Source organism: Macaca mulatta, chromosome 7, assembly GCF_049350105.2.
Source record: "Macaca mulatta isolate MMU2019108-1 chromosome 7, T2T-MMU8v2.0, whole genome shotgun sequence".
Lineage (NCBI taxonomy): Eukaryota > Metazoa > Chordata > Mammalia > Primates > Cercopithecidae > Macaca > Macaca mulatta.
Window position 1 is genome coordinate 177,982,321 of NC_133412.1, and position 21,136 is coordinate 178,003,456.

The window sequence follows — 21,136 nt, forward strand, 5'->3', positions numbered from 1 at the left end:
TCCATAATCTCTCGCCTCCTCTAGGTCCTGGGAGCCATGTGCTCTCTGCACTCTTGCCTTGAGCCCCGCCCCAGCTCTGGGAGGCATATGCTCCTGGCCATCACCCCTAATCAAATGGGGAAACTGAGGCTGGGAGAGGATGAGGGACTCAGTCGAGACTGCAATCGTACGAGGTTCGTAGCCCACCGTGCAGCGCGTCAATACACAGAGGCCGTGGGCTGCAGCAGGGGAAGACTTGAGTAATTGTAGAGCAGCTGGATGAGGAGATGGGAGGAAACCTCAGATCCACCTGTCCATCCCACACACACACTGTCCCATCTCAGGAGGACCTCACTGCTGCCCTTTCCCGGCTGTACTGATGGCCCAAAGGGATGCAGGAACCATCAGGACGCAGTCCCTCTGGGGGTGCGGCGTCCCCGCGCTGCCCCGGCCCTCAGCGCACTCTCTATGGGGTGGCGCTAAGCCATCCCCCAAGCTGCGGGCGGAAGATGAACTAATCTGAAACATTAAACACGGCTTTGGAACCAACTTGGCTCTCCGGATGACAACTCCCTTGTTCCAGATGGTGTGGGATGAGCTCTTAAGGGGTCTGGGCAGGTGATGGGCTAAAGTGTGGGGATTGCTGACTGGTGGAGAAATGTGGAGGATGAAACAACTGCATTCCTGTACTTTATTGGTTCCTTGGTGGGAGTCTTCACACCTGTTGGCCTTAGCTGTGCTACTAGAATTCAGGATCTGAAAAACACCTTAAGGAATTCTTGGGTAAAAAGACCCAGGCCCAGAGAGTCTCTCTGGCGGAAGAACGGGGGAGCAGGTGCTCAGCCTGCCGAGGGACTCTCCGTGCATTAGAGCTGCGGGGAAGTGGGTGGAAGCAGCCCCGCACACCCTGGTCAGTGTCTCACTATAACTGCCTGAAGCCTGCTTGGATTATCATTAACCCTGTGAGGGTGATTCAGAGTGGAGTCAGGCAGGATCCAGTACGGGTTAATCTCGCAAGCTGACGCCATATGAGAGCCAGATATTTGAAAATGCAGATTCCCCAGCCTCTCAGCAGCGCCCTCAAGTAGGTCAGTGGCTGCTCCATCTGGCCCCACATCACTCAGGCTTAAGTAAAACGTGCCTGGCTTCAGATAGAGGAGTGAATGTGAGTGTGTCTGTGAGTGTGTATCTCTATGTCTGTCTGTGTGTGTCTGTGTGTCTGTATGACTGTGTCTGCGTGTGTCTGTGTGAGATCATGTGTATGAGTGTGTGTGTGTGTCTGTGTGTGAGCAAATGTCTGTGTGCCTGTGTCTGTGTTATGTGCCTCTGTGTGTCTGTATGACTGTGTCTGCGTGTGTGTCTGAGTGTTTGAGTATGTGTGTCTGTGTGCCTGCAAGTGTGTGAGCATGTCCCTCCGTGTGTCTCCCCCATGATCCCCACTGTGGGCCTGGCCCCCTGACCACACACACTGTCCCATCTCAGGAGGGTCTCCTCCTGAGGATCTCAGGATCTCCTCCTGTAGGGGAGACACATGGTCTCCCCCATGATCCCCGTTGGGGCCTTGCCCCCTGACCACACGCACTGTCCCATCTCAGGAGGATCTCACTGCTGCCCTTTCCCGGCTGTACTGAAGGCCCAAAGGGATGCAGGAACCATCAGGACTCAGTCCCTCTGGGGGTGCGGTGTCCCCGCGCCGCCCCAGCCCTCAGCACACTCTCTATGGGGTGGCACTAAGCCATCCCCCCCAGGTTGCGGGAGGGAGATGAACTAATCTGAAGCATTAAGTATGGCTTTGGAACCAACTTGGCTCTCCGGATGACAACTCCCTTGTTCCAGATGGTTCCTATGTGCGCCCACGTTCGTTAGCATGCTAATTTATTCTGACTCATTCCGGAGCTGGCGCGCGGGCTGGCACACACCTCTATGCCAGCACGAGCCCCTGAGGCCTTCGATTCCCAGCTGGAGCGGCCCCTCCCCGGGGGCTGTCACACGCGCCGAGGGGAATAAAGGGAAGGGAACAGTTGGGGATGTGGCTTCAGTGGCAGCCCAGGCAGGCTGTAATTTCAGCCCTGGTGCCCTGACATTCACAGCAAGCTTTCGTTCTGACAGAATCCTCTCCGAGGGCAGCAACACCCTCCAAGGACGTTCGGCCTGGGAGGTTCCGGGTGGATCTCCCGCTGCAGCTAAAATGCCAGCCAGGCCCCCACAAGGAAACCCAGAGCAGCAAACACGGAGGAAGAAGTCGCTCCCTCAAAGGCAGCGTCTGGGGCTGTAGGAGGCTCCCTGCCGCCGGCCCCACCCCTGGTTGTGAACTCTGTGACCAAGATAGCAAGGACCGAGGGCCACTCACACTCCACAAGTGGGAAGGATGGGAGCCGCCTGTCAGCGCCCTGCCCACCTCCGGGTGCCCGCCTGCCCTGTAAACAGTCCCACCCACTTCCTGCAGCCGAAGCAGTGGAGTCACCCTGGGATGGCCTGGAGAGGAGCCCCCAGAACGACCCGCATGAGGACACTGAGCTGCAAGAAGCACACGCAGGGTGGGGAGCTCTGGACTGTGGGGCCGAGCTTGGGGGACCCGAGAGAACGCACACATTCATATCCCTACATTCCTGGTTCAAGAGACGGACCAAACCCCAGGTGCTCGGTGGGACCACAGGAGAAGCTAACTTAGCTCAGGAAGGCACAAGGGCAGTGGCCAAATCGCCCCCAGGTTGAGCCCTGCCAGTCGCCCTTTACGATGTCAGCCCTGGAGCATCTCCGGTGAGTCAGGGCAGCCCTCCAGAAAGAGTGGACCTCCTAGAAGTCGGGGGGTCCTTGAATAACACTGTCATCCCCAAGTCAGGGAGGGAGTTCAGGGGACCAGGGGATAAGCAGAGTTCCGTCTCCTCAGAGGCACCGGAGGGCCCGCAACCCCACCCCCATGTCTTCCTCAAGCTCCTGAGGGCGTAGTTGGAAAAGCACCTCATGGAATTCCCACACTGGTCCCCTGACCCCAGGACTAAGGAGCAACACGGTGGGACGCGGCACTCTCCTTGCTGCCAAACCCCAAAGCTCCAGCACATTCCTGGAGGAATTAGAGAGATGGTGCCATGCCCCAAAGATTTGGAAATGCAGTCAGTTCTCCCTCTACCCCCAAGTACACACAGCTTGGAGCTGCACCCGATGCGGGGTCCTCATGGGGCATTAGCCAGGCACCTGGTTTTCCCTCCCTTCCAGGAAATCAGGAGCCCTCTAACTCTTGGGCTGGAGGGAGGCTGGGGCGTCTCCACCACCTGCTCTCAGGGGCGCAGCAGCGCCCCTCTCTGTGCCAGAGTTTGGTCCACAGAGGTGATGGCTGCAGGACCACCTGGGCCTCATGCTGGCACATGTGGGGGGACTCACTGTAGAACCAGAGACTGGAACACGGAGCGCCTTACCTGCCAGAGGTAGGAGACAAGCCCCACTGGGTAGCACAGCTCTTGACACAGCCACGAGGAGGGAGTGGCAGGCGAGGGAGAGGGGACAAAGCAAGACCAGGCCCTTCCTTCCGCCGATGACCGCAGGCATCACCAATGCCCAAGGGTTAGGCGGAGGGGAATTCCGGGCAGGCGGCTGCAGTGGGAGAGTTCCAGAAGAGAACCCTCCCCGCGGGTAAGATCCTCACGTGAGAGATGGCCCCTGGCTCATGTTGGGCCCAGGGGGGCTGTGGACACCTGACAATGTGACACCAAAAGACAAGGTGGCCCAGCTGCCCCATGTGAACTGGACGTCCCCTGATCCGCTGAGCCCTCGAGCTGGGCCACGCCCAAGGTGCTCCTTCCTCACCAGGTGAGTGCCATGTGTGCCGGGCCAGGCCCATGCGCCCACAGGCCCTCAGGTACCCACAGATACATCTGTGGCCTCATCTGTGGCTCCCGGGCTGGCTGATGGGTGGTCTGGAGGCTGGTGGCAAGAAGCATCACCCAGCAGCCAGGCCTGAGCAGGGCACAATGACAGTCATGTTTCCATGAAGTGGGAGTGATGTGAAGCTAAAGTTCTGGGGGCCCCCAGGCGCGGCCAGAGGCTGGCCATGAGAAGGACGGAGCTGGAGACAAGGGGGAAGCTGTTGGTGGCAAGGATTGTTGGAACAGACACGGGCTGCACACACACCTGCATCCAGGTGACCACTCAGGAAGACCCAGATGGGGAGGCTGTGAAGGACCGGGTGACAAGACACCCCAGCAGGTGCAGCCAGAATAGGGGCAAGGTGGCTCCAGGGCGGTGGGGGCTCAGCAGCGCAGACTCCCCTCAGGGATGCCCCTGCTTGGATGCAGGTTGTCAGCAGCCACCACCCAGGGGACAGTGCCAGCTGCCTGGTGCAGGTTGGTTATGCTGGGTGGACAGTGACGCATCCTCTCTAGGAAAGATGGCCATTCGGTCACCAGCCCCTGGCCCCAGCCCGGCTTTCCAAATGTCTTATTCACCAGCAGGGTCCCCACAGAATGTCACTGCTGTCCCAGGAGCTCGCTTCAGAGGGAAGGAACGGAAGAGTGAGCAGGTGTCATAGGATGACCTGGTCTCATCCCGAACCCACCATGAGCCCCTGTGAACAGCTAGAAGACTGCAAAAGATGAGGGGCCGCAGCCCTCTTCCCACCACAACAAGCCACCAACACAGAGGCTCTCCATGCCCTGAGTCCTGGGGTGTGAGGTCCTGGCTGCACAGGACAGGGCCCAGCCCGGCTCCCACCGCAGCCCCAGCATCCTCCCCAGCCCGGCTCCCACCACAGCCCCAACGTCCTCCCCAGCCCAGCTCCCACCACAGCCCCAGCATCCTCCCCAGCCCGGCTCCCACCACAGCCCCAACGTCCTCCCCAGCCCGGCTCCCACCGCAGCCCCAACGTCCTCCCCAGCCCGGCTCCCACCGCAGCCCCAACGTCCTCCCCAGTCCGGCTCCCACCGCAGCCCCAACGTCCTCCCCAGTCCGGCTCCCACCACAGCCCCAACATTCCCCCCAGCCCCGGTTCCCCACCCCAACCCCAATGTCCTCCCCAGCCCCGCTCTCACCCCTCCCTCACCGGTCTCTGGTCTGTCCCTCCTGTCCCTCCCATCCCCTCCCAGGCCTGCCCTTGGAGGTTCCACAAAGGAGGTTGTCAAATGCCTGTCCAAAGCACGTGCCAATCAGGCCCAGAGGGTTTTACAGCCTCCAAGGAGGAGGAAGAGTAGGAGGAGGAGGAGGAGGAGGAGTCGGGGAACCACGCCTCCCCATCCAGGAAGACAATATTTCACCATCAAGGACATGACCCTGGGTATTTACAGATGGTAATGAGACTGTCCACTGCTTGAAGTTACCATAAATAAGCAGTGAAAACTGCTGAGTTTCATGCAATTCTCCCTGATTGCCTGGAAGGCGTCATTATTTTAATAAAAAAACTCATCAGCCAGCCTACCCAGCTCTCAGCGTGTTAATTACAGAGGCTAGTGCCCCGCCTCCCTCTCTCGGGCCCCAGCTTGACTCTTCTCTCCACAGCCTTTGATCCCAGGGAGTCCGGGCAGGTGGATGGTATCGTCCAGTGGGGAGGAATCCCAGCCCTGTCCCCTCTCAGGTGCCCAGACCACCTCCCCACACTGCACAGCACAATCCTGGCACTGTCCTTTCCTCTCAACCACAAGGTCTCACTGGGCCATGGGCACAGACCAACACCAGTCAAGCCCGAAATTCTATGTGGCCCCCAAAAGCAAGAGGACAAGGAAAATGGGACCCCAAGAACAGCAGATTTCATGAAAAGGACCCAAGAAGCCAAGGCGTGTCCAGCACAGCACGCAGACGGGAGCACAGCACGCAGACGGGAGCGCGGCACGCAGACGGGAGCACGGCACGCAGACTGGGTCAGGCATGTCTCCAGCTACACGGGCAGACGTGTCCAAACACATGCCGCACCCCTGCAAAAGCACAAAAGGAGGCACCAGGCACATTCTTCCTCACTGTGAACGCCTGCAGTGCGTCTGTCATCATGGCTGGGGGAACAGGGCCCATGCTCTTTTATGGTAAAAGAAGTGAACTGAAAGAAAGAGAAATTGTGCTTCCTCTCCTTAAAGCACACCAGGATGTCCCCACCTAGGGGAGAACAGTGACAGCCTTCCCATGATCTCCTGGGCCTTCTGGGGACAGGACCTGCAGCCGCTGATTCTGCCCAGGCACCAGTGAATCCTCGTGAACATAAATATATCTTGGGTCCTCTTGCAGCCAGCAATGACCACACTGCACAGTTCTGGGCCACTGCTATGTAAGGAGCGGTCCTGGGTGGGTGCCCCAGGAAGTGCTACAGAAGAATAAGACTCAGCCATCAGTCTTGCGTCCCTCTTTCACTCTCTTTTGTCCTTGGTCCTGTGCCTTCTTCCTGCCTGGAACACGGACGTGATGCTGGACGTGAAGCAGTCATCTTGCAACCATGAGGCTAAAAGCAGGACAAAAGCTACATTGCGAATGAATGAACAGAAAGACAGAAAGAGCCTGAGTCCCTGCCAGCACCATGGACCCCACATCAACTTTGGGTGCCTGCTGAACTCCAGACTTCTTGATACATAGAAATAGAAAACTCATTTGATAAACCATGTTAGGTTGGGTTTTATGTAGTGCAAAGTTGAATGTATTCTTAATCAATGTTCCCAAGAATAATTGTTATTAACAACAAAACCAAAGAAAGCCCCTTGTAGCGAGTGGAAGCAAATTGGTGTAACCGCACAGTTCCCCAGCTCCTGGAACCTGCATCCCGCCTGCCCCGCAAAGTTAGGCATAGTGTTGGACTTGGCTTGGCTGATGGAATGGGAGAAGTTCCATGTCACCTCTGGGAAGCCGCATTCAGCAGGCAGTGCTCAGCTCTCCATCTACTTCTCTGTTCCTGTTTCAAAAAACCTGGGACAGGCGACACATGTTGATGTGGAAGTCAACGCTCAGCCCTCCCCAGGAGGGCAGCTGCCCTGGAGGCCTTCGAGGTGGTTCGGGGCTGGCAGCACGTGGAGCTGCTGCAGCTGGGAGATGGCTTGTTACTGCCACATGGTGCAGCCGAGCTCAACGTGTCACAGAAAATAGCAGGGGAGAGGTTTAAGTGGGTCTTTATCTTGAAAAGTAAAACCTCAAAAATAGTCTGCTATTGCATTGGATAGAGATTTGGGTTTTCACTGCCACCCTGCGCTGGTTGTTAGAATGTTCTCCAGGCATGGAGAATGTATTGTTTGAATTTGTTATCCGTTCTCCCAGGAAAATGATTGGCCACGCTGCACGGGCAGCTGCACGTGAGCTCCCTGCGACAGTCACAGGCCCCTCGACGCGGTGCTCAGACCATCTCCCTGCGACAGTCACAGGCCCCTCGACTCGGTGCTCAGACCATCTCCCTGCCACAGTCACAGGCCCCTCGACGCGGTGCTCAGACCATCTCCCTGCCACAGTCACAGGCTCCTCGACGGGGTGCTCAGACCATCTCCCTGCGACAGTCACAGGCCCCTCGACGCGGTGCTCAGACCATCTCCCTGGAAGCATCCGTCCCTCCACCGCCCTAAGCAATCATCTCGCCTTCGATTTCACCTGGAATGGCTCAGCGGGCCCTGATCCGTCAGTGGCTTTGCAGGCACCTGGGCCGTCCCACACATCATTCTCAGCTCCCGAAACCGCGTCAGTCACAGGCACCTTAACTGCAGTCCCCGGTGACCGGCCACTATTGGGAGACCGACCGATATGGACTGGAAGGGAGTCAGTGCTGGGGCCAGTTTGGATGAGGGGGGTGAGCAGGCTGCCTCCCTCCAGATGTTCCCCAGGGGACCCCTTTTCCTCTCACTGTTTGCACTCCCAACCTGCCTCTCTCTGGGCTTCCTCCCTTCCTTTTTCACCCGGACGCACCTCCTGGCCCTACAGAAAGAAGGGAGGGCAGCACCCCATCTCCCAGGCCGAGGCAGGCAGCTCCCTGCGGTGATGTCAGGGTATGGAGGGCAGGCGGGGCACGGAGGGCAGGCGGGGTATGGAGGGCAGGGGCTGGGAGCAGGGGTCTTCACTGCAGGTTACAGCCAATTCCCCCAAGTCAGGGTCAAAATTACAGCCCATCCCACAGCCCACCCGTCCTCTGCCCTCCTGATCCAGTCAGGGTCCCGGTGGTGCCCTTCTGTCTCTGAGAAGGTCCCTCCCCACAGTGGGAACAAAAGCAGGGAAGAATCTCCAGTCCGGTGTGCGGGTGAGGGACTCGGAGCTGGGAGGGGCAGGCAGACAGTTCCCACTGGCTCCTGCTCACATCCAGGGCTTTTTAGGGACCCTGCCCCAAATGGGGTCCTTGAAGCCACTCGGAGAATGCCCAGCTGTGGATGTGTCCGGACAGCAGCCGAGGACGCTCAGGCCAGCAGGAACCGCTGAAATCAGCCAGGCCCAGCCTAGCCCAGAGGACGGCTCCCGCTGCACCCTCCCTCCTGGGCTGGGCCTGCCAACTCCCACAACTCCCCCTCCAGCCAAGGCCAGGCCTGACAGCCCCTCCTCGCTGAGGCTCAAACATCCACCACATTCGGCTGATGGCTACCCCAGCTCTGCCTCAGGTCCCTGGCAGGCCGGCCCCCTGCTGCTGGCAGCCGCACTGGCGTGAGACATCTGTCCACACCCACACCTCCTCCTGGGGTCACGAGTCTTCCAGAAGGTCCCTCAGCCTCGAGGTCCGCCCCAGCCTGTGATGCTCCTGTTGGGGGCGGGGAGCAGCTATGACGGTGGGGAGAACCGTCAGTGCAGGAAGGACCCACGGGTGCCGCTGTGCGGGTGGTTTTGGGGGTGCCGCTGTGAGGGTGGTTTTGGGGGTGCCGCTGTGAGGGTGGTTTGGGGGTGCCGCTGTGAGGGGGGTTTGGGGGTGCTGCTGTGAGGGTGGTTTTGGGGGTGGTTTTGGGGTGACGCTGTGAGGGTGGTTTTGGGGGTGCCGCTGTGAGGGTGGTTTTGGGGTGCCGCTGTGAGGGGGGTTTGGGGGTGCCGCTGTGAGGGTGGTTTTGGGGGTGGTTTTGGGGTGCCGCTGTGAGGGTGGTTTTGGGGGTGCCGCTGTGAGGGTGGTTTTGGGGTGCGGCTGTGAGGGGGTTTTGGGGGTGCCGCTGTGCGGGTGGTTTTGGGGTGCCGCTGTGAGGGGGGTTTGGGGGTGCTGCTGTGAGGGTGGTTTTGGGGTGCCGCTGTGAGGGGGGTTTGGGGTGCTGCTGTGAGGGTGGTTTTGGGGGTGCCACTGTGAGGGGGTTTTGGGGGTGCCGCTGTAAGGGTGGTTTTGGGGTGCCACTGCGATTATGGTTTTGGGGTGCCCCTGTGAGGGGGGTTTTGGGGGTGCCACTGTGAGGGGGGTTTTGGGGTGCTGCTGTGAGGGTGGTTTGGGGTTGCTACTGTGAGGGGGGTTTTGGGGGTGCCGCTGTGAGGGTGGTTTTGGGGTGCGGCTGTGAGGGGGTTTTGGGGGTGCCGCTGTGCGGGTGGTTTTGGGGTGCCGCTGTGAGGGGGGTTTGGGGGTGCTGCTGTGAGGGTGGTTTTGGGGTGCCGCTGTGAGGGGGGTTTGGGGGTGCTGCTGTGAGGGTGGTTTTGGGGGTGCCACTGTGAGGGGGTTTTGGGGTGCCGCTGTAAGGGTGGTTTTGGGGTGCCACTGCGATTATGGTTTTGGGGTGCCCTGTGAGGGGGGTTTTGGGGGTGCCACTGTGAGGGGGGTTTTGGGGTGCTGCTGTGAGGGTGGTTTGGGGTTGCTACTGTGAGGGGGGTTTTGGGGGTGCCGCTGTGAGGGTGGTTTTGGGGTGCCGCTGTGAGGGTGGTTTTGGGGTGCTGCTGTGAGGGGGTTTGGGGTGCCGCTGTGAGGGGGGTTTTGGGGTGCCGCTGTGAGGGTGGTTTTGGGGGTGCCGCTGTGAGGGGGGTTTTGGGGTGCCGCTGTAAGGGTGGCTTTGCTCCCGCCTGAAGGCAGAGCTCACCTCCCTCACCTCTCCCTCCCCCTGGGTGAACAGCCCAATCCGGGACCTGTCCTAGCCCATGTCTCGAGGCCTGTTACTGCTGAGGACAGACCTGACAGCAGTCCCGGTAGGTCAGATCCTGGGGGCACCCGTGAGACTCGGGGCAGGAGGTGGGCAGGCGCCAACCTCGGGCACAACTCCGGTGTGCAGTGTCCATGCCCGGGCAGCTGCCGTGTTGTCCTGCTGTGGCCCAGCCTCTTGCCTTCACAGGGAATTAGCTGTAGGAAATCTACTTTGTAATAAACCTGTTCATAAAAGTGAAATGTCGATTAAAGGCTCTGTCTCCGTGGGGAATCGGTTTTGATGTCCCTGTGCGTCTTGCAGAAGCAGGTGCCGCGCCTCAGGGGCATCACAGGGAGCTGCGCCTGGCCAGGGAAAGTCTGGAATTGCCCAAAGAGCTTCTGCTCCCCAGGCCTGGACCCCAAACAGCTGCCCCTGGGTAACCTCCCTCTGGGAACCAGTGGGACAGGACCAGAGGGAAGGCTGGGGAGGGGGAGGACAAGGGAGTGAAGGGGGCTGGAAGGACAGAGTGGGAAAGGAAACCTCTCACCCACTTCCACTCACCAGGTGCCCTCCACTCGCCTCCGCCAAATCTCGGCGATCTAACCTATGACGTCTCGTGATGAGGCAGGCGGCATCACCTGTTTTATAGGAGCACCGGGTTAAGCCGCTGGCCGAGGGAGCCGCCCCCACAGGGCCCGAGAGCGTGCGCCTCCTCCACTTGGCATCCTCCACGGGTGACGCATAGGGCCTGGTGGAGAAGGCATGTCTCTGCAGAAGCTGCATCAGCAAAGGAACCAAGAAGGAAGGGGACAAAAATAACCAGCTGGCCACTGCCGGGGCAGGGACACCCACAGCTGCTGACAGCCAGAAAAGAAAGAGCAGCAGAAGGGGCACGCAGCTGGGTGGGGGTCACAGCAGCACCCCCGTGGGTCCTACCTCTAGCTGCACCTACCAATGCCAGGCCATGCAGGGGACTGAGGACAGCGGGCATGGTACCACTGCCACAGACACTGGGCACGCTCTGGGACAAACAGCCAGCTGCTGCAAAACACAAACTGCACAGGGGAAAAGACCAACAGAGGCGCAACCCCATAGAAATAGACACAGGACACCAGGGGAGATGGGAACAGTAGCTATGTATGCGATGATTTGAAGACATTGTTTCCACATTGTAGTTACTTTTCAAGGTGGCCTTCTTGTTTAGTGATATTTACAGATGCATGAATCCAACGCGGGGGATTTGCTCCATACCCCCCAGGTGTGGACATACAGATGCTGGAGAGGAGAGAGGAGACTGGGGGTCGGCACTGGGATGCTGGTGGAGGGGGCGGAGTCCACGGCACTGTCCCCTCCCCGTGGTGTGCTTGGAATTCTCCACAACCACCTTTGAGGAAGGAGCTCACACAGAGACCTGCAGAGGGGCTTGGCCACTCTGGGGTGTCAGGGGCCACAGGGCCCTCTGCCCAACCCACCCACTCCGGGAAGGGGCCCTTCCTCCATGCAGCCCCTCCAGTCCTCAGCCTGGGACCCCCCGTTGTGAGCCAAACACTCCCTGAGGCACAAGGATCCAGGCCTCCAGAATGGGGGGCCGAGAGGTGAGCAGGGAAAGCCTGGGGCGAGGGGACAGGAGGGCAGGAGAGGGCTGGAGCTGCCTGGAGGTCCCAAGTCCAGAGGTGGGGCACCCCATGGCCGCTGTCTGTCCGAAACTCTGTGGCACCTGTGGATCTGGCCAACACTCCCTCTGCAGTGAGGGGGGACTCCCAAGAGGAGAGGCCACCCCTGTCCTGCTGTTCCCTAAGCCCCTGCACCCACTTGCGTCCCTGAACCCCTCGCTGTGCCACCATCAGCCTTGCAGTCATCATCGGGCAGCCTCCTGCCTTCCTCCCGCTGAAAGGCCTACTTTGGGAGGTCAGTCCGACTCAAAGGCAAAGTTGCAGAGCTGGACTTTTGGGACCCCCGTAACCCAGCCACAGTGGCCCCCAGCACCCGCAACACACCAAAGGCATGCCTCTGTCCTCAGCCTCGCTGCCCTCCGGCAGGACGGGGCCTCCCTCCTGCAGTACTGGCTGTGGGTGGCTGCCAGGGAATGTCCAGCTGTCACCCCAGCCCCTGCGGCATCTCCTGTCCCCACACAACAAGCCAGGCAGGGCTCAGGCTGGGAGGAAGAGGCCCTGGGCCTCCCCTTCGTCTGCCTGAACTGTGAGGGCCTGGGGTGGTGTCCAGCTTCATTAAATAATGTCAGAGAAGCTCATCCTGCTGGAGCTCGGAGCCTCAACGACCACCCAGGAAGCCCTCAGAGTGGCTGCAGCCACCTTTCAAGGGGAGAGAAGGGCAGGAGCCACACTAGGCCTCGGAGGGCTGGAGGTATGCCCACCTCGGAAGGCAGAGACTCCCGGACTCTGCTCCCCGCCCTCCCCTCAGCACCACTGTCACTCCTCCGTGCAGGGGGCAAACTGCACCTCAGAAGAGTCCCACGGCCCGTGGTCATGGCAGCTAGACTCAAGTCTGAATCTGCACGGGGTGACACGAGGAGCAGCAGGCCCAGGACTTCTGGAGGCCTCGAGCTCCTCTGCACCAGACCCACTGAGCCCATCCCAGGCCCAGGGAACCCAGGCCGGGAGGGGGAGCAGGCTGTCACCGAGCCATGGACACCAGTTTCCCCCCAGCTGCCCAGGGCACGGGGTAGCCCCAGCATCGCTTTGCCATGTTCCGAACCCACACCGCCGGGCCCCGTGCTCCACAGTGAGCCTGTCTCCGATCCAATATGCTCTCCTTCCTGGCTCATCCAGCTGGAGACTTTCAACCTCACTGTAATTTACAAGGCAGCTGGAGCACAGGATATTTTTAATAAAAATTAGGTACAAGCAGATACAGGGGATTAATAGTTGTATTATGATTTTATAGTTCTCCATATTCAGCGTCACGGAAAAGACAATCAGAGAGCAGGGCCATTTCAGGCAGATAAAATGGGGCATTTATTTTTAATGGAAAGAGAATTTCAGGACGCATCCAGCCATGGAGAAAGCTGCTGAGGGCCTGCGCTGGGCGGAACAAAGAGGAGGCTAGAGTTTCGGCGGCCTCTCTGAAGAGCGCTGTGGAGAGATTCTGGGCTTGCGGGACCGGGGCAGGCTCCACCCTAGTGGGTCTCCAGGTGGGGACCAGCAGCCCAAAATCAGAGCCACATGAGCCCTGCCAGAAGAGGGACCCAGGAGGGGGCCCAGCCTCTCACCTGCCTGCTGTGCAGCTGTGGGCGAGTCTCTCTGAGCCTCAGTTTCCCCACCCGTACAGCAAGGACTGGATGAGCTCCTAGGAAAGCGGCCACTCTGCAGAGCCAGGGCGGGGGTTGTGGAGATGCAATCCACAGTCATCTCTGCTGCTTTCCCAGGGAGCAGACACCCAACCAAGCACCTGCCATCTGCCCTGGGGTCACAGCTTCCCTCAAGTTCAATCTCAGCGGTGTGTGGCCACCAGCACCATCCCTGGGGACACAGCTCTTCTTCCCCCACCCCAGCCATATCCAGCAGGGGCTGAGCCTCTCCAGGAGCCACCAGGCTGGCTTTGAAGCCCAGAGCTTGAAAAAGGCACTATAGGTGGGAAAGAAGCCATCATGGCCGCTATCTTCAAAGCCAGAGGCTGTGGCAGCTGGAGCCCCTGCTTGGGCTTTCCTGGAGCACAGGTCTTTGAAGACATGCCCAGCCCTGCCCCTCACCCCAGGCTCCCAGCCTCCTGCAGGAAGCTCTGCACCCCTGGAAGGACGAGGGACGAGGGGGCCGCTCAGGAGCAGGCGGGGCACTCGGGGGTAGGCAAGAGGGCTGCAGTGACACCGTGCCTGGGCTGCCCCCCCACCTCCCTGGAGCCCAGGGCTCTCCTCTGGCCCAGAGCACCCGAGCTCCCTGTGCAGCCTTTTCCAAACTGGAGCTCAGAGGAAGCGGCCATCATGCCCCTCAAATCCTGTCCCAGCAGCACGCTGGCAATGGGCTGGCCCAGCCAGATAGGCGCACGTGGGCCAGAGGGTCACCCCCTCTTCCTGCAACTCAAGGAGAGGAGCCCAAAAGGAGATCCCCTCAGGGCCTCCCAGCACACCCAGACTGAGGATGCCAGAACCAAATTATGACCAAGGGTCCTGGGAAACTGAGAGAAGACAGGGAGGTCAGGGAAGGCAGGGTCTGCAGGAGCCCCCCAGGCCCCCTCACCTACCCAGGGGGTGATGCCCTGAGCCCCCACAGGAGCCAGACCCCCAGGCTCTGAAGGAAACAGTCACTGTGTCCACTCCCGGCTGGCCACCCCTCCCCAGGAAGAGTCTCTGACCTCACCCTTCCCCAGTTGCCCCAGAACCTTCCAGAATCAAAGGAAACCACAGACTTCTCTGCCATGATTTCCAGTCCCCAGGAAGCAGGAGACCCTCCTCCGCAAAGTCCACCTGAGGGTAAGGCTGGAGCGACTTCGGCTCCCCTGTCTAGACCCCCCTCCGGAGCCAGCAGCAGGTGCCTCACGGAGAGAAGCAGCTCCAGTGCTGAGAGGCCTGGCAAAGGCCATGGGGTCCTTCCCTGAGGTGTTCAGGCTCTGACGGGCCACGGCTCATGGAGAGGGGAGTGTGCCAGGTTTCCCCCTACTCTTCTTCCAGGGACCACCTCCCCACCATCCCAGGACACACCAGCAGACCCTGTGTGTCGGGCTCAGGAGCTGCCCAAGGGTCTGGTGTCCAGGCTGGTGAGGAGTGGGCCACCAAGAGAACGGGCATGCTTGGCTGGGGACTCCCAGCCAATCCAGGTGGGATTCGCTTAACTCTCTGTGCTTGACACCCAGAAGTCACCAAATGAAGGGACCACCAAAATCACTCATGGTGAACATGGCTCCGTAGGGATGTAGGCTCAAATCACAAGGGCCCCTCTCAGCTGGGAAGGTAGACCCTGGCTCAGCTGGGAGGTGAACTCAGACTTAGCCGGGAGGTAGACCTGGGCTCAGCTGGGAGATGAGCTCAGACTCAGCTGGGATGATGGCCCCAGGCTCAAATGGGAAGTGGACTCAGGCTCTCCTGGAAGGTGGGCCCAGACTCAGCCAGGATGTGACCTCAGGCTCGGCTGGGAAGTGGCCCCAGGCTCAGCTGGGTGGTGGACTCAGGCTCAGCTGGGGTGATAGACCCAGGTTCAGCTGGGAGGTGGACCCAGACTCAGCTGGGAGGTAGAATCAGGCTCAGCTAGGAGGAAGAACCAGGCTCAACTGGGAGGTGGCCCCAGGCTCAGCTGGGAGGTGGAGTCAGGCTCAGCTGGGAGGTGGAATCAGGCTCAGCTAGGAGGAAGAACCAGGCTCAACTGGGAGGTGGCCCCAGGCTCAGCTGGGAGGTGAACTCAGGCTCACCTCGAAGGTGGCCCCAGGCTCAGCTGGGAGGTGGACTCAGACTCAGCTGGGGTGATAGACCCAGGTTCAGCTGGGAGGTGGACCCAGACTCAGCTGGGAGGTGGAATCAGGCTCAGCTAGGAGGAAGAACCAGGCTCAACTGGGAGGTGGCCCCAGGCTCAGCTGGGAGGTGAACTCAGGCTCAGCTCGAAGGTGGCCCCAGGCTCAGCTGGGAGGTGGAGTCAGGCTCAGCTGGGGTGATGGACCCAGGATCAGCTGGGAGGTGGACTCAGGTTTGGCTAGGGAGGTAAACTGAGGCTCAGTACAGGTTGAAGCACCATCACCAGGGCAGCCTGGTGACAGGTAATGACATTGGACTGCTTTTGTGTGAAAGAGGCAGCACTTAGTTCTTACTAGAAGAGACGCTTAATCTGAATATGGACTGGTCTTTCCTGGCCACAAGGCTTCTGCAAAAATGACCATCTTTCCCCATCAGCCTGGCCTTCCACACAACATTGCTGTTAGCCAAGGATCTCCCTTCAAGCTGCAATAGACTCAACCTCACAGAATCCACTGGTCTGACGTCCCCACCGTCCGGCGGCTGCCAGCCTGATGGACTCACAGAGTGGTCTTCGGAGACTCAGGGATGGCACCAGCTGGGTGGCGATGCCCTGTGGGGTCTGCCAGGGCCCTGCGGGATGCAATGCAGGCTCCCGGTCAGTGACGCACAGCTGGGACTCACAGTCTGGGGATCCGGGGCTGGAAATTGGGGCTTTTCCTGTGGTCACCCCTGTGACCCTTTAAGTTATAACTCACCCTTTGAGTCTTGCAGTCTGGTCCTTGAACTGCAGATGGGCCAGCCAATCTCAGAGCCAGGCCCAACGCCTCCAGGCCAGATGGACTCACCCACCTCCAGCCCAAGAGCATCCTCTGAGGAGGGGGATTAAACTGAGTCTCCAGAGACCACCTTCCCGAGGCACCTGCTTGTAAACTAACTCACCTGGGAGGTAGGGGACCACTGGGTTCCACACATGGAAACAAGGGTGGTGGGAGAGGCCGAGCTCCTCAGCAGGGTCTCCATGGATGGGACAATCAACAAATGCAGAGCACACCCAGGAGCCTGCAAAGGCCGCCCTGCTCCCGCGGCCCCTGCAGAACCAAGAGGCTTCCACTTTCTAAATCACACAAATTAATTTAGAAATCAGAGCGGCTCCCACAGCTAGACTGCAGATTTCAAAATAGCTTAACAAATTACCAAATCCCCTTTAAGAAGACAAATTATTCCAGCTCCTCCACCAGCGCCTGGTTAATTATGCATGCACTTTTGTTAGGCGTTAAATATTCACTAGCTGTGGGTTTGCACTTGTGACCCGTTGCCTCATTTCCATGTGGGCTGGCTGTTGTGCCCCATGCTGTCCCAGCACCCAGGGATGCTGGCCTTGGGACCACCATGCAAGGTGACGACCCAGCAGTGCCACCTTCACTGACCATGGCCACAGCTCACCTCTGCCTGCCCAGGGCTGCCCTCAGTGCAGGCAGAGCCTGCATCCCCCTACCAGCCTTCCAGGCCACACCATAGCCTTGGCCTACAAGGCCTCCTTGCCACCCTGCCTCCCTCCATCCTCGTCTCCAGGCACACTCACCCACTGGCGTCTCCCCGGGGCTGCTGTGGCCTTTGTCCCTCTTCCTGGTCTGAAGAACACCCAGGGATAGGCACGGGGTTTTCCTGACCCGAGGTTCAGGCCTCCAGTTCCTGACCAGCTTCTCCACAATGGCCCCACACGCAGAGTCTGCCTCGCCCACAGAGATAAGGTCATGTTCCCCGACCACGGGCGTCCAGGGAGTGGGAGACCAGGAGGGCACCCAGGCATCCAGCGCTGCCTTCCTTCTTGAGGCAGGTCCCCAGGCTGCTAGAGCTGTGGCCCTGACTCCCTGGACAGTGGAGACACCTGGGCGGGACTCACCCCCAGGCCAACTAGAGGGAGCTGAGCCCTGGAAGGACCTGCACCCCTAGTGGGGCCACCAGAGAAACCCCTCCCTCCTCTTCCCCCAGACTCGACAGCCTGGCTGTCCCCTGAACCCACCCCTACTCCCCCCAGGCTGCCTGGGCGCCCCGCATTCACTGTTTCCACCCTTGGCAGATGGGGAAGGGGAAGCCAGGCAGGACGGAATGTCCCACCCAGGGTGCCCCCAGAACAGTGCCACCCAGCCCAGGACCCAGGCTGCCCAGCCCTGTGCCTCTGTGCGCCCATCCTGCTTCACACAGACAGGCTCCCCAGCTGCAGGGATGTTCCTCGCCCTCCCTCTCCTCACACTGAGGGCTCTCCTGATTTGAGATCAACTTCCAAATGTCTTTCTTGAATGTTCCGCCTAATTAACTTCACATTAAGAGGACTGAAAAGGACATGGCAGCCGTGCCAATCCACAGCCCGCCCCGCTGCGACCGGGAGAAGTGCGTCCCACTCAGCCTCCAACGCCTGCAGTTTCATGCCTGCGGGCCTGGCTCCTCCTCCTCCAGGACACTCAGCCCTGCTGCCCGGTGCACACACACACGCACACACACACACGCGCACACAAATGCACACACATCCATGCAAGCGTGTATGCATATGTCCACACCCACATACATGGACACAGATATATACATGCCGCACACGCACACACCCGTGTACACGCACATGCGTGCATTGCACACAGGCACAAGCTTGCATGCTCACACATGCACACGGCCCAGAGCAAGCTCCCGAAGCCACTGAGTAGTGCCACCTTGTGCCTTGTCCTTGGGGACCAGTTGAGGAGCCACTGGGTGACAGGGACCACTCCTAGCACCCCTCTTTCAGGCACAGAGGAGCTGAAGCCAAGAGAGGGAAGGGGCTTGGTTCAGGGTCCCCCAGTGGCTAGCGGCTGGGAAGCTCTGCAAGTTTGGGTGCCTGGCAGTGCCTTCCACAGCCGCCCTCACCCCCTGACCCAGCCTTGTGACTCCCCTTGGCCCCACCAGCGTCCGTGTCCACTTCCTCCTGGGCCCACAGCCCTTCACACCTGTCCTCGCCATAGCTGGGCCCAGACACACTCTTCAGCAGGCAACGTGGCCCCCTTCACGGGGTCTGAGTTGGGCACCAGCGTTCAGGAATTAGGAGGTTCCATATCTGTGTCCCCTGTCCTGCCTGGCTGGCAAAGTGGGGACTCAGCCTCCCTGTAGTCTCCACCTGCTTCCCTCCACCAGGCAGGTCTCCCCCTCACCTCCCGCCCTCCTCTCGCACCAGCTTCCCATCCCAGCCCCCAGAGGCCAGAGGGCTGGGGCGCCCTCCCCAGCCAGGTGGGGATGGGTGGAGGCTGGACTCTTTCCTCCCTGCCCCAGCTGCCTGCCCCACCGTGCCTGGCCTGCATCCACTCACAGAGCAAGAGATGCTCAGCTCAGCTTCCTGGGCTACCCAGCCTGCTGTCACCCTGCTCATCCCAGGAGAAAACGGACCCCCATTCCCTGCCTCAGGCCCCACCACAGATGCTGGGACTCCAGCGCACCCACCGGGACCCGCCCCTCAGCTCTTGTGAGCCTCACATGCCCAGGCCGAGCCACCGCCTTCCCCTTGAGGCTCCACAGGACCCCCCCAGCGTCCTCTGCAAGGACCGAGCAGAGACACAGGCAGCTGCCCTGAGCAGCACAGAGGCTGGGGCAGGCGGTGGGTTGGTGCCTTCACGCTCACTTTGGAAACTGTTGGTTCAGCAGTCTGGCCGACTACCTGCTCTGCGTGCCGGTGGCCTTAAAACCGTCCGTGCTCATAAATCACCTGGGATTTACATAAGCGCCGGTGGCAGGTAATCTTTCAGAACGCCCCCACCACTCACACGCCGCCAGCGTGCTTACGCAGGGTCAGGATCCTGGGTGGAGCGGAAGAGAGAATGAACTGACGCGGGGCTGGGAGCCTGACAGGCAGCGTCACCAGGGAAGTTTATGGAGTTGGAGGCAGGGCTGCCTGTGCGTCCAGCTCCAGCTCAGCCAGGCACCCGGGCTCGGGTTGGAGGGGCCACGGAGGCTGCTCCTCCTGCCCCACGGCGGTCCTCACCTCTGCTCAGCCCCTGCCTTGATGCCCAGCCTGTGGCTGGGACACCACCCAGCCTGCAGCCCTCCAACAAAGAGCCTCCGGGGCCTGCCAAGGGATGGAGAGCTCCTCCCTCTGGGATTTGCTGGCGAGAGCAAGTCTTGCTCCATGGAAAGGAAGTGTTAACGGCGGAATCCACACCAAGAGAAGCGGCCACAAACAGCCTCTGCCCCAACAAGTCGCATGGGCCCCAGAGCCACACGAGGAGGACCAAAAAAAGGAGTTAAATACTTCCTGGAGACATTTTCCAAGACCACCCCCACCCCGTGGCAGAAGGAGGTGCCCCCCCAGCCATGTGTCCCTCCAGCCATGTGTCCCGCAACCATGTGTCCCTCCAGCCATGTGCCCCCCCAGCCATGTGTCCCCCCAGCCATGTGCCCACTTTGATGCTCCTCCACCAGCACGGACTCTCAGAGCCCCGCCTGGGTCAGACTGTGCAGGCAATGGTCAGGCCTCTGTGTGAGCAGGAATCAGGGCTCAGGGTGGGCTGGGATCAGAGCTCAGGGTGGGCTAGAATCAGGGTCCAGGGTGGCTGGGATCAGAGCTCAGGGTGGGCTAGAATCAGGGTCCAGGGTGGCTGGGATCAGAGCTCAGGGTGGGCTAGAATCTGGGTCCAGGGTGGGCTGAGATTAAGACTCAGAGTGGGCTAGAATCCGGGTCCAGAGTGGGCTGAGATTAAGACTCAGGGTGGGCTAGAATCCCGGTCCAGGGTGGGCTGGGATCAGAGCTCAGGGTGGGCTAGAATCCGGGTCCAGAGTGGGCTGGGATCAAGACTCAGGGTGGGCTGGAATTAGGGCTCCATGTGTCTGGAATCAGGGCTCAGTGTGAGCAAATATCAGGGCTCTGTGTGAGGTCAGGGCTCCATGTGGGCTGGGATCCGGGCTCAGTTTGGGGCTGAGTCAAAACGCTCTGGCATGGCCTCACAGAGGTAGCTGGACTTGCTCATGGTCACACAGCAGGCGACAGGTGCTGGTGGAGCTCCTGGGTCCACGAGGCTCAGGCCCCATTGCTCTTCCCCACCTGCAGAAGCCACCACCCCCCTTGCAGCCATGTCTGGGCTGTGAGTCCCTCGGAGCTCTATGGACACAGCTGTCTAGCCAGTGAAAGGGGTGGCCAGGGTCCCCTGGGAGCTGCACAGCACACGGGGTCCAAGCACATGGAAGGATGCTGGGCAGACACCCTGAGGCTCAGACCCACATCCCCCAGGAAGGACAGCTTGGAAACTACCCCACCGCTCCCCAGCGGCCAGAGGGAGAGGGTCTCCCTGATGAGCCCAGGCTGCTCCCAGAGGGAGGGAGGGAGGGAGAACAAGGCCACCTCTGGACACGCTGTCCCAGCCAGGAGCAGGTGGCTGCACAGAACAAGGGCCTGTAGGGTGAGCCTCGGGGCTGCCTTTCAAGGAAAGAGTCATCACAGACCCCTCCTCCTGTGCTGCGGGGGAACTGAGGCCCCTGGTCCCTCAGCCCAGCGAAGGCTGCCATCACTATCCTGGAACCCCAGAGAAGGGGCAGAGGACCCTCATCCATCTTCCCGTCCCACAGAAGAATCCCAGGGGAAAACCCCACCCCCAGCAGAGGAAGCGGCCGTCAGGACACCAACGCCCAACACCCCCACGGCCGCCAGATGCTCTGGGAAGGCCGCGCCCACTCACTCGGCCTAACAGCCCTGCCGAGGGATCCCAGGTATTAGGGGACAGACTGCACACCCACCCTTATCCTGGGCTGTGACCATGAGGAGGAGCCCCCGCCCTTCCCCAGAACACAGCCT

At 60.3% G+C, this 21,136-nt stretch overlaps 1 long non-coding RNA gene across 4 annotated transcripts; it reads right to left on the reverse strand.

Moving 5' to 3' along the window:
• Positions 1-9,362: 9,362 nt before the first annotated feature.
• On the reverse strand, positions 9,363-18,495 carry LOC144329754 (uncharacterized). Of its 4 annotated transcripts, none has more exons than XR_013395405.1 (3): positions 15,291-18,495; positions 10,885-13,255; positions 9,363-10,570 (listed from the first exon to the last, which is right to left on the reverse strand). It is a non-coding gene; the product is annotated as an uncharacterized LOC144329754 (long non-coding RNA). The 4 variants fall into 4 exon arrangements; XR_013395403.1 differs by having other exon boundaries at positions 10,885-13,024; positions 13,162-18,495; XR_013395402.1 differs by having other exon boundaries at positions 9,402-10,570; positions 10,885-16,444; positions 16,913-18,495.
• Positions 18,496-21,136: the final 2,641 nt, after the last annotated feature.